The sequence below is a fragment of the Triticum dicoccoides genome, chromosome 5A (assembly GCF_002162155.2).
Source record: "Triticum dicoccoides isolate Atlit2015 ecotype Zavitan chromosome 5A, WEW_v2.0, whole genome shotgun sequence".
Lineage (NCBI taxonomy): Eukaryota > Viridiplantae > Streptophyta > Magnoliopsida > Poales > Poaceae > Triticum > Triticum dicoccoides.
The window spans coordinates 113999771-114009435 of record NC_041388.1 but is presented as its reverse complement, the minus strand read 5'-3'; the positions used below and the strand labels follow the sequence as shown (position 1 = coordinate 114009435).

The 9665-nt window shown below is 41.9% G+C and overlaps 1 long non-coding RNA gene across 3 annotated transcripts; it reads right to left on the bottom strand.

Annotated features, from left to right (window-relative positions):
• Window positions 1-2198: 2198 nt before the first annotated feature.
• On the bottom strand, window positions 2199-5731 carry LOC119299884. Of its 3 annotated transcripts, XR_005146334.1 has the most exons (8): window positions 5262-5731; window positions 5085-5182; window positions 4823-4967; window positions 4558-4695; window positions 4380-4470; window positions 4086-4171; window positions 3438-3590; window positions 2199-2769 (listed from the first exon to the last, which is right to left on the bottom strand). It is a non-coding gene; the product is annotated as an uncharacterized LOC119299884 (long non-coding RNA). The 3 variants fall into 3 exon arrangements; XR_005146333.1 differs by having other exon boundaries at window positions 4823-5182; XR_005146335.1 differs by having other exon boundaries at window positions 2199-2759; window positions 4823-5182.
• Between the last annotated feature and the right edge of the window lie 3934 nt (window positions 5732-9665).

Below are 9665 nucleotides of genomic sequence, written 5' to 3'. Positions count from 1 at the left end.
GACTTGGTTTTGGACTGTGTGTAGACAGGGTAGGAGTTGTGTCCTAATAGGACACTTGTATCCTAGGCCTCTCATATATACCGGGGGTAGACACACAATGTAACCTATGCCAACATAATAGCACGGGCACGCGGGGGAGCCGGCGGCGTGTGCCGGCGCTCGGGCGGCTGGGGTGCGGTATTGTGACGGTGTCACGGGGAGGAGCGCCTGTAGTCAGGCCCCGGGGATGTAGCCATGATGGTGAACCTCGTTAACAAATCTCGGTGTCGTGCTGGTGTGATTGTTTGGTCTTCGGTAGATCGACGGTATGCCTCGGATTTATTCTAACAATTAATGCTTATGGTTTTTTTCTTAATGCTTTATTTATATCTAAAAATGTCTGAAGAGTAAAGAGAATTAATTTCTTTTCTTTGCACAGTTCTCCATTGAGACCATGACTATACACACCAGCCTATGAAGGCTTCTTTGAATTTGATCTTGAAAAGGAAAAGAAGATATCTCTGAGAACTCTGGTGAGTTTGGGAAGCTATTTCATTTCTCGTGTTGTTCACTTCACGCACTTTGTGTCAGAATTGGACATAAATGATGCGCCATGCAGATTGATCCGTCAGCAGTGGAGAGCTTCGACAATGGCAGGGTCTGCATCATGGCCAGAGCTTATACCGTAGCGGTTGTCGACAGCGGGGCCCACATGTATGCCTTCAACAACGGCAGTATCACGGTCAGAGTAAACAGGGGGAAATAACTGCTCATTTCCTTGACATCTATGATTCATATATTATAGTTTACTATCAGCGTTAGTAGGGAATTGTCAACGTTATCTCCCTGCCAAGTATTGCATATTTAGTACATGCAAGTCTGCTAAGGGGCCTCGAGTTATGCTTACTTATGGTGTTAAGTCTCTTTTTCTCCCGTTGCAACGCACGGGCTTTTTTGCTAGTATTCAATCGGTTGAACTGATGAAATTCGAGCGGTTGAACACATGCTTTCTGTTTCTGTTAAAAATCGTCTTTCTTGGTTCAAATTTTTTTGTAATTTTTTTTGTCGAAACGGGGCGTGTAATATATCGTTGGAAAGCTCTTGACATCTACATTACAATCTTATAATTTTTTTTGCAAAGAAATTATGGTTTAATAGCAGTTTTGAAAAAACCGTTTTTTTCAAAACCGAAAACACGAATCATATTTTGGACTTAATTTTCAAACGGTTTGTCGGAATTGAGCAAATGAGATGGCGTTTGAAAGCTTGTGAAAATCCGCATCTTCCATATATCTACTATTTTTTTAAATTCTATATAATTTAAAAGTAATTTTAAAAATGTTGAAATTCTGGGCGAAAAGTATTTTCGCTATTTTTTGCAAACGGTTTGTCGGATTGACGCAAATGATACGGCGTTGGAAACCTATGGAAAATGCGCAACTTTTGCATATAGAAAGTTTTTTCTAATTCCTTACGGTTTAAATACGAATTCAAATACGGTTAAAGTTGGTTTCGAACGTGTTTTTTTTAGTTTTTCGAAATAGGGCAAATAATATACCGTTGGAAACACATTGAAAACATGAAACTTAGTCATGTTGAACGTTTTCTCAAATTCGCAACCGTTAAAGAGTAATTTTGAATACGATAAAGACCCGTCGTGCTGTTTTCCCGTCAGAAAAACAAAGTAGTTGTACTGATCTATGTGTGTATCTGTACTAATGTATTATTCACAAAATAGTTTCAAAAAAGAGTACTTGAACGGATGTCTATATGTTTTTGTACTAAGCATGTTTGCACAGACTACACTTTACTCTGTTTTTTTGTATGTTTTTTCTCGTAACTTTTCAACGGTAAAAAGCGTACTTGAACGGATGTCTATATGGTTTTGTACTAAGCATGTTTTCCCAGACTAGATTTCACTCTGTTTTTTTTGGTATGTTTTTTCTCGTAACTTTTCAACAGTTTATTGTATCATAGTCCCGAACTTGCATGCTTTAAATCATTATTTGAGAGAGAATTTTTTCGTGTGTTTAATTTTTTTTAACTCAATTTTTTTTGCTGTGATGTTTTGGACTTCTCTCATTTTACAACATGAACTTTTATCATTTGAATTTCCGTGGGATTTCTTTTTGTTTGAGATTATTTCTCAGACTTATCTGTGATGTCGTGTTGAACTTACAACATCCTCTCCACAAGAAATAGAAGCAGCAACCGTAATATATTTTTGCACATACAAGCATACATAAATTTACAACATAGTATATCCTGATACATAGTTGGACGGATGCTCTGAGATTTTTAGAACTGATGAGGAGCAAACATTAAAAATCAACTGGGATTTTCAGAGAAGTTCCATGCTGTAATGAGAAAGTCCAACACAGCTCTCAGATAGTCACTCTGTAGATCTCCAAAACATAAAGCATCCTGAGCTACCAAACGGTAACATTGGAAGGTTACAATTTCACATGTCTCAAATGTAGAAGGTGTCATTAAATGGCCACAACTTTTGAGTGGCTAGTTGGAAGTAAAGTCATCTTATCAGTGGCTAATTGGTTAGCAGAACTTTTGAAGAAAATTGGAAGCAGAGGCGCTAGTGCTTTTGCGAACCCGACGATGAGATCCTTGGCGCTTAACCTGGAAATGGGGTCGGAAAGGCTCACGCCACGCACGGCAGCCGTCTGGCGCCCTACCTGGTGGCGTTTGCCTTGTGGTTGGCCCAGCGCCTAGCTCGCGGACAAGCTCCAGGGGCTAACCAATTAACCACTTCTAACCCAAAGACCCTGCAAAATCCTGACCAAGAAATTACTTTTTTCACACACAACAACCACCAATTAGCATGCACAAGTTCATGTAAAAAGAACAACAAGTTCATGTACAGTAACATTACATGTTCACAAGAATCTCAACAAGTAATCTTTTAAACTCGAACTATTGAACTGATCTGTAACTATAACAAGAATTGTACTGAACTAAATTTAGTAATTGAACTGAACCAAAAAAATATTTAGTAATTTAGTAATTGAACTGATGGTCTTTTTGTCGAATCGCGCACTGAAGAACTGCTGCAGATCATATGGAAAATATACCAACGGGAAACCAGAGGTGCGGCGGCACCGCTGCAGCACTTGTGTCTTTTATAACATTTTTCAAGAGAATCTGACCATACACTTGCTGGAAAAATGGAACTTCTAATAAATCTATTCGGCAAGAGGCATCATAGGGTATCCTTTCTTTACCCTATTATACCAAATACCAAACAACAAAAATTGGTTCTCATAAGCATTTCAACAAGCACCTAGACCATCAATTATTTTCATATAAGTAGCATGGAATCAAATGGAGCAACAGTAGGGCATGAGAAGAAAGAAGTAGCAGCAACACCTCAAGATCCTACCATTTTTTGTACATGATGCATCTCCCCTGTCGTTCAAATACAGGAGATCATTGAGTTCACTTACTGGAGATCATTCAGTTCAATTTGTGTACATGCTCGCACGCCGCATCAGGCACCAGGCATGCAGCAGCACACATGCCACAGCACACACGCAAGTTCTAGTAGGCAACATGGATTATTTTGTTGAATCCATTGAACTGAAGGGAGCTCCTTCGACCTGTAAGATGAATGGAAAAAAAGAAAATGAAATTTGTCAAGGTCGAAATGACCATAATAATCATGTAAAACATGTAAAAATAATGAGAAGTTCATGCACAGTAACATTAGAAGTACACAAAAGGAACCTAAATAGAAGTTCTGTACTTTGAAATACTTCATTTTAGTTCCCAAATACTTCATTTGTTTCAAAATATGAACTTCTATATTTATGTTCTTAGATCTTATTATGTTTTCCCTGCAAATTACATGGGTGAGAACATGGTGCTCTAATTCAATTGCATATATCTGAAACTCCACACGCGACCTGAACTTATGCATAACAGTATGAGTGCAGAATACTTGTAAGCATAAGAAAAAGACATAGAGTGCACATATAATTTTCAAGATTTCCTTGATGTTCTGCATATTAAAGTTGATTTACTGAAAAGAATGCAATTTTTGAACTAAAATCTAGTAAAATCTGAACTCATATAAATTTCAAGGTCAAAAGAACCTCCACATCCATCAAACTTCATATCCTGTAGTTCAACTTCTGTAAAAATAGAACTTGTGGTATCCCTCATAAATCAACAAGAAAACCTGCAGAAAAATGTACATGTTCTCATTGGCATATCAACAAGCACCTTCAGAGAACAGAGTGTCATATGCCCTTATCTACAGAGAAGGCATCCGTCCATGGCAGAAACAACATTGTTCAGAGAAAGATCAATGACACAACACGCATACGATCCTGATTCTTCTTAAATTTATCACCCTCTCATCGAGCTCAAGTTGTACTGCAACTCACTCGGATATTTGCTGTAGTAGTGGCCCGCGGACTGCTATTGGTTTGCAAATTGGACTGCTATTGGACTGATATTCTTCTTAAAATTTTGAAACTGGTACAAGCAATACAAACAGTCAATATGAACATAAATCTCTAGATGAATAAGAACAGAGCATCAGAAGATTCATCAAATTCATACCAAAAACGCCGGATCAGGGGGCGGAGCATGGGGTGGCCTACACGCGACTCTTTTTTGAGTGACCGGCGGCGGGGCAAGAAGTTGGACTGATGACATGTAGATCTTCCAGTTGACTAGCCCCAGCGACCACATTGGCAGCTGCACGAACGGCGCCAACTCAACTTGTAATTTGGTACGCGTTGGGGATTCATGTGTTTCGTTGTACTGAATTCAATAACCAAAATGCAGATTCATACAAAAAACATCCAAAAAGAAGTGTAAGCACCTAGGTGGAATAAAGTTGAAACCGACAGCCATGGACTGCTGGTCGCGACGAACTCGACCACCCTGATGCCATGGGGTTGGACTGAGGACGGCACACATGCGCCCTTGACGACGGCAGAGAGCGCGGGAGACTACAACTACCAACACTACAAAAACACATATCGACTCTGTAGGCAGAGACTACAACACACACACCCATTCCTGAATTGCAAATTTGCAATACATATTTACATACTACATCAAGGTGATATCTTTGTACTTACAAACTTTATGGAAGGTGCGAACTGATACAAACTTCCACCACGTACTTGTGCGTAGTGGGGGCTCCAGTGTCATGAGTAGAAAAGCATCGCGATCAAAACTGAAAAAACTTCAAATGGAGTTAGTAGTGGGCATTTACCGAGCAGATCAAAGGAGTTGGCCAGCGCATCTATACCAACCTGGACGTACCAGACGAGGGCCTCGATCTTCCTGTGTATGCCAGCACGTCCATCCCCTGTTAGAACCACAGCAGGGCAGCGAGCTCTACCAGATGCGGCACCGAGGGGCCCGAGCTGCAACCCGATGTGGGGGTGGAGCAAAGAGGAACTTGGTGGTGGTCGGCCTGGGTAGCGGGATTTGGACTGACGTAGCGGCATGTGGAGCCCCCGCTGGAACCTGGCAGAGTGATGGTGGAGGAGCGTCACCGAGGGAAGACAGAAAGAGGCGGAGGGCGCCGCGCCGATATGCCTGGATTCGGCGGCGGATCCCCACTGGCAGGAAATGGTGTGGTGGTGCTGCAGCATGGTGAAGGTCAGCTGGGTTGGTGGGGGCATGGTTCTCGCACGACCGGGCGCTGGTGATGGGGATGCGGCGCGGCGTGCGGAGGCCGGGAAGCGGCGAGGCGCAAGGTGGCCGGGCGGCGACGGGGGCGGGGTGGCCGGGACGCGGTGGGGGCGGGGTGGCCGGGCGGCGGCGGGGCGCGGGGTAGCCGATCGGAGGCAAGGCGCGGGGTGGCCAGGAGGCGGTGAGGCGCGGGGCGGCCAGGAGGCGGCAGGGCACGGGGTGGCCGGGCGCCGGCGGGGAGCGGGTGGCCGTGAGCCGACGGGGCGTTGTGGGGCGTGGGCTCTATCGGTTCGTCTAGTTGATTTTTCCAGAGTAGGAGCATTACTAGTAGAGCCCTCAAACCCTCAAAACTTTAAAAATAACTATTTTTTTACAGTTTTCGTCAAAAAAAACCCGTAGACTAGAACTCCTTAACCCTCAAACCCTTAAATTTTTTTAAAGGTTCAACCCTCAAACCCTCTCCCAATCCTCAAAAGTAAGGGTTGGGGAGCAAAACCTACCCCAACCCTCATTTGGCGGTTATCCTCGCGTGGGAGGGAAAAATCTTCCCAACTCCCGCGCCCACGCCTGCGACCGCCGCTGCTAGTCGCCCCCGTCGCCGGCGGCCGCCCCGTCAACCTCCCGCGCGCAACGACAACGTTGTTCATGGAGAATATTCCGTTATAAGGGTTGAGTTTGAGGGTTCTAATCTTTGCCTCTATTTTTCAACCCGTAAAAATGCACAAAAAGATCATTTTTGGATCCTTAAAACGCGTGAGGTTTGAGGGTTTGAGGGTTCTACTAGTAATGCTCTAAGTCTAGTTGATTTTTCCGGGTCGGGGAATTTGCGAATCGCTCGTCTATATAGGGCCGGGGGTAACAGAATAATATTCTTTTACTAGTAACAGAATAGCTCTGTCCTATATATATCCACTAAGGGTTTTAGTCCTTTAACTTTTTAAGGATCGCCTAGAGATGTCCTTATGACTTGTTTATTTCAGTTCTTCACAATGTGATGCTCTATCTGTGCAACTATTTGCCATGCAGTTCAATTTCATCAATAATAGTTTCAACAATACCACTATGAATTACGATATTTGGTTGCTGTTAAGGATATTGCAGTCAACATGCTTTTTTGTTTTTCAATTGTTGTTTAGCAACATGCATTGTACTGAATGACTAAATATGCAATCCCAGGCTATATAGCAACAAGGAAGAGTGTTACCTTAATGTTCTGATGATGTCTAGATATACATATAATAAAATTTTATATAATGGGATGGATGGAGTGTTGTACTACATCATTTTTCAATTATTGTTTAGCTTCTAATATTAACTTGGTGCTTTTACGTACATATATCATTGTCAAAGATCCACACTTCGGCCCTTTCTGCTTATGGGGCAATGAGATATTCATGAACCAGCATCAAGTGAGGAAACTGATAAAGATTGTTATTAAAATGGGTCAAAAGATGTCAATCAAACTATTTGTTTACACTTTATGCAAGACAACAATGAACTGGAGGGTGGTTAGTAAGAACCCTGTAGCCTTCTTTTTACTGCCCGTAATGAGTTGTGTTAGATGACAATATCTGAAGCTTTCTTCTTTTGCAGTGGATCCTGAAGCAGTTTACTCAAGATTACCTCTCAAACTACATGATTGGCGGCCGGCCATCACAAGGGGTTGGACTAGAGTCCTGCATGCCTTCTGCATCCAAGAGAGCACAATAGGGTCAAAACTTTAAAAATAACTATTTTTTTACAGTTTTCGTCGAAAAAAACCGTAGACTAGAACTCCTTAACCCTCAAACCCTTAAATTTTTTTAAAGGTCCAACCCACAAACCCTCTCCCAATCCTCAAAAGTAAGGGTTGGGGAGCAAAACCTACCCCAACCCTCATTTGGCGGTTATCCTCGCGTGGGAGGGAAAAATCTTCCCAACTCCCGCGCCCACGCCTGCGACCGCCGCTGCTAGTCGCCCCCGTCGCCGGCGGCCGCCCCGTCGACCTCCCGCGCGCAACGACAACGTTGTTCATGGGGAATATTCCGTTATAAGGGTTGAGTTTGAGGGTTCTAATCTTTGCCTCTATTTTTCAACCCGTAAAAATGCACAAAAAGATCATTTTTGGATCCTTAAAACGCTAGTGAGGTTTGAGGGTTTGAGGGTTCTACTAGTAATGCTCTAAGTCTAGTTGATTTTTCCGGGTCGGGGAATTTGCGGATCGCTCGTCTATATAGGGCCGGGGGTAACAGAATAATATTCTTTTACTAGTAACAGAATAGCTCTGTCCTATATATATCCACTAAGGGTTTTAGTCCTTTAACTTTTTAAGGATCGCCTAGAGATGTCCTTATGACTTGTTTATTTCAGTTCTTCACAATGTGATGCTCTATCTGTGCAACTATTTGCCATGCAGTTCAATTTCATCAATAATAGTTTCAACAATACCACTATGAATTACGATATTTGGTTGCTGTTAAGGATATTGCAGTTAACATGCTTTTTTGTTTTTCAATTGTTGTTTAGCAACATGCATTGTACTGAATGACTAAATATGCAATCCCAGGCTATATAGCAACAAGGAAGAGTGTTACCTTAATGTTTTGATGATGTCTAGATATACATATAATAAAATTTTATATAATGGGATGGATGGAGTGTTGTACTACATCATTTTTCAATTATTGTTTAGCTTCTAATATTAACTTGGTGCTTTTACGTACATATATCATTGTCAAAGATCCACACTTCGACCCTTTCTGCTTATGGGGCAATGAGATATTCATGAACCAGCATCAAGTGAGGAAACTGATAAAGATTGTTATTAAAATGGGTCAAAAGATGTCAATCAAACTATTTGTTTACACTTTATGCAAGGCAACAATGAACTGGAGGGTGGTTAGTAAGAACCCTGTAGCCTTCTTTTTACTGCCCGTAATGAGTTGTGTTAGATGACAATATCTGAAGCTTTCTTCTTTTGCAGTGGATCCTAAAGCAGTTTACTCAAGATTACCTCTCAAACTACATGATTGGCGGCCGGCCATCACAAGGGGTTGGACTAGAGTGCTGCACGCCTTCTGCATCCAGGAGAGCACAATAGGGTCATTTCGCTTCACCTTGTTCAGCAACTGGAATGTTTGTCGCCTCTTTCTTTATCATCTGTAATAGTACAAGTATAGAACCCTGGTACATCATTCTTTATTTGGTTCTTATGTAATTCTTAAGCATATGTACCTGTGAATCGAATAATGCATTGGTTGTTTGAACCTGATGGATATGAATAAATCTATAGCCTACTTTCAAGTTTAAATTAGGTACACTTTTATATAGCAGCAAATAAATTAGGGCGAAATTACGTTATGCGGGTCATTACGACACACATGATTGGTAAAACACAAACGTTTGCGATATACACCATAATCCGAGACGGTTCACAAAGAGAAAACATGTGCAAGCATGCACACAGTTGTCATTTGCAAAGCGTGTGTGATGTCAGACACTATCACATACAATGCCGGGAAACTAACTGTGTGTGATTGTCTACCTATCGTACATGGTTTATAATCATGAACTGTTTGTGATGTGCTAGGCATCGTAAAACTCCCGTGCCTAGAATCTTCCTGGAAAACTCTCGTGCCTGGAATCTGCCTGGTTTTAGGCAGAACCACAAAACTCCGACTGTAATGGCAATGCAAGCACAAACGAGTAGCAAGGATGAAGCGTTTGGGATATTTGAGATATCGAAAATGGTTATATAGGGACAACTGTATGCATTAAGGCTTCCTATCCCCGACGTTTTCTGGGTCGTGTGGGAAGGACCCCCCTATCGCCCACACTTACTTTGCGATGGTTCCAAATGTCGTCGCGGAAAGGGGTAAAAAACCGTTTGTTTAGGATCGACGCACACCAGTGTACCGTCATTAAATGGCTAGAAAATCACTTAAACGTCTTTAAAAGGTCAAATGACCCCTAAAATTTTCCAATTTTTCACATGAAAATTGTATTAGTGCATGTTAAATGTAGAAAAAATTTGAAGGCCG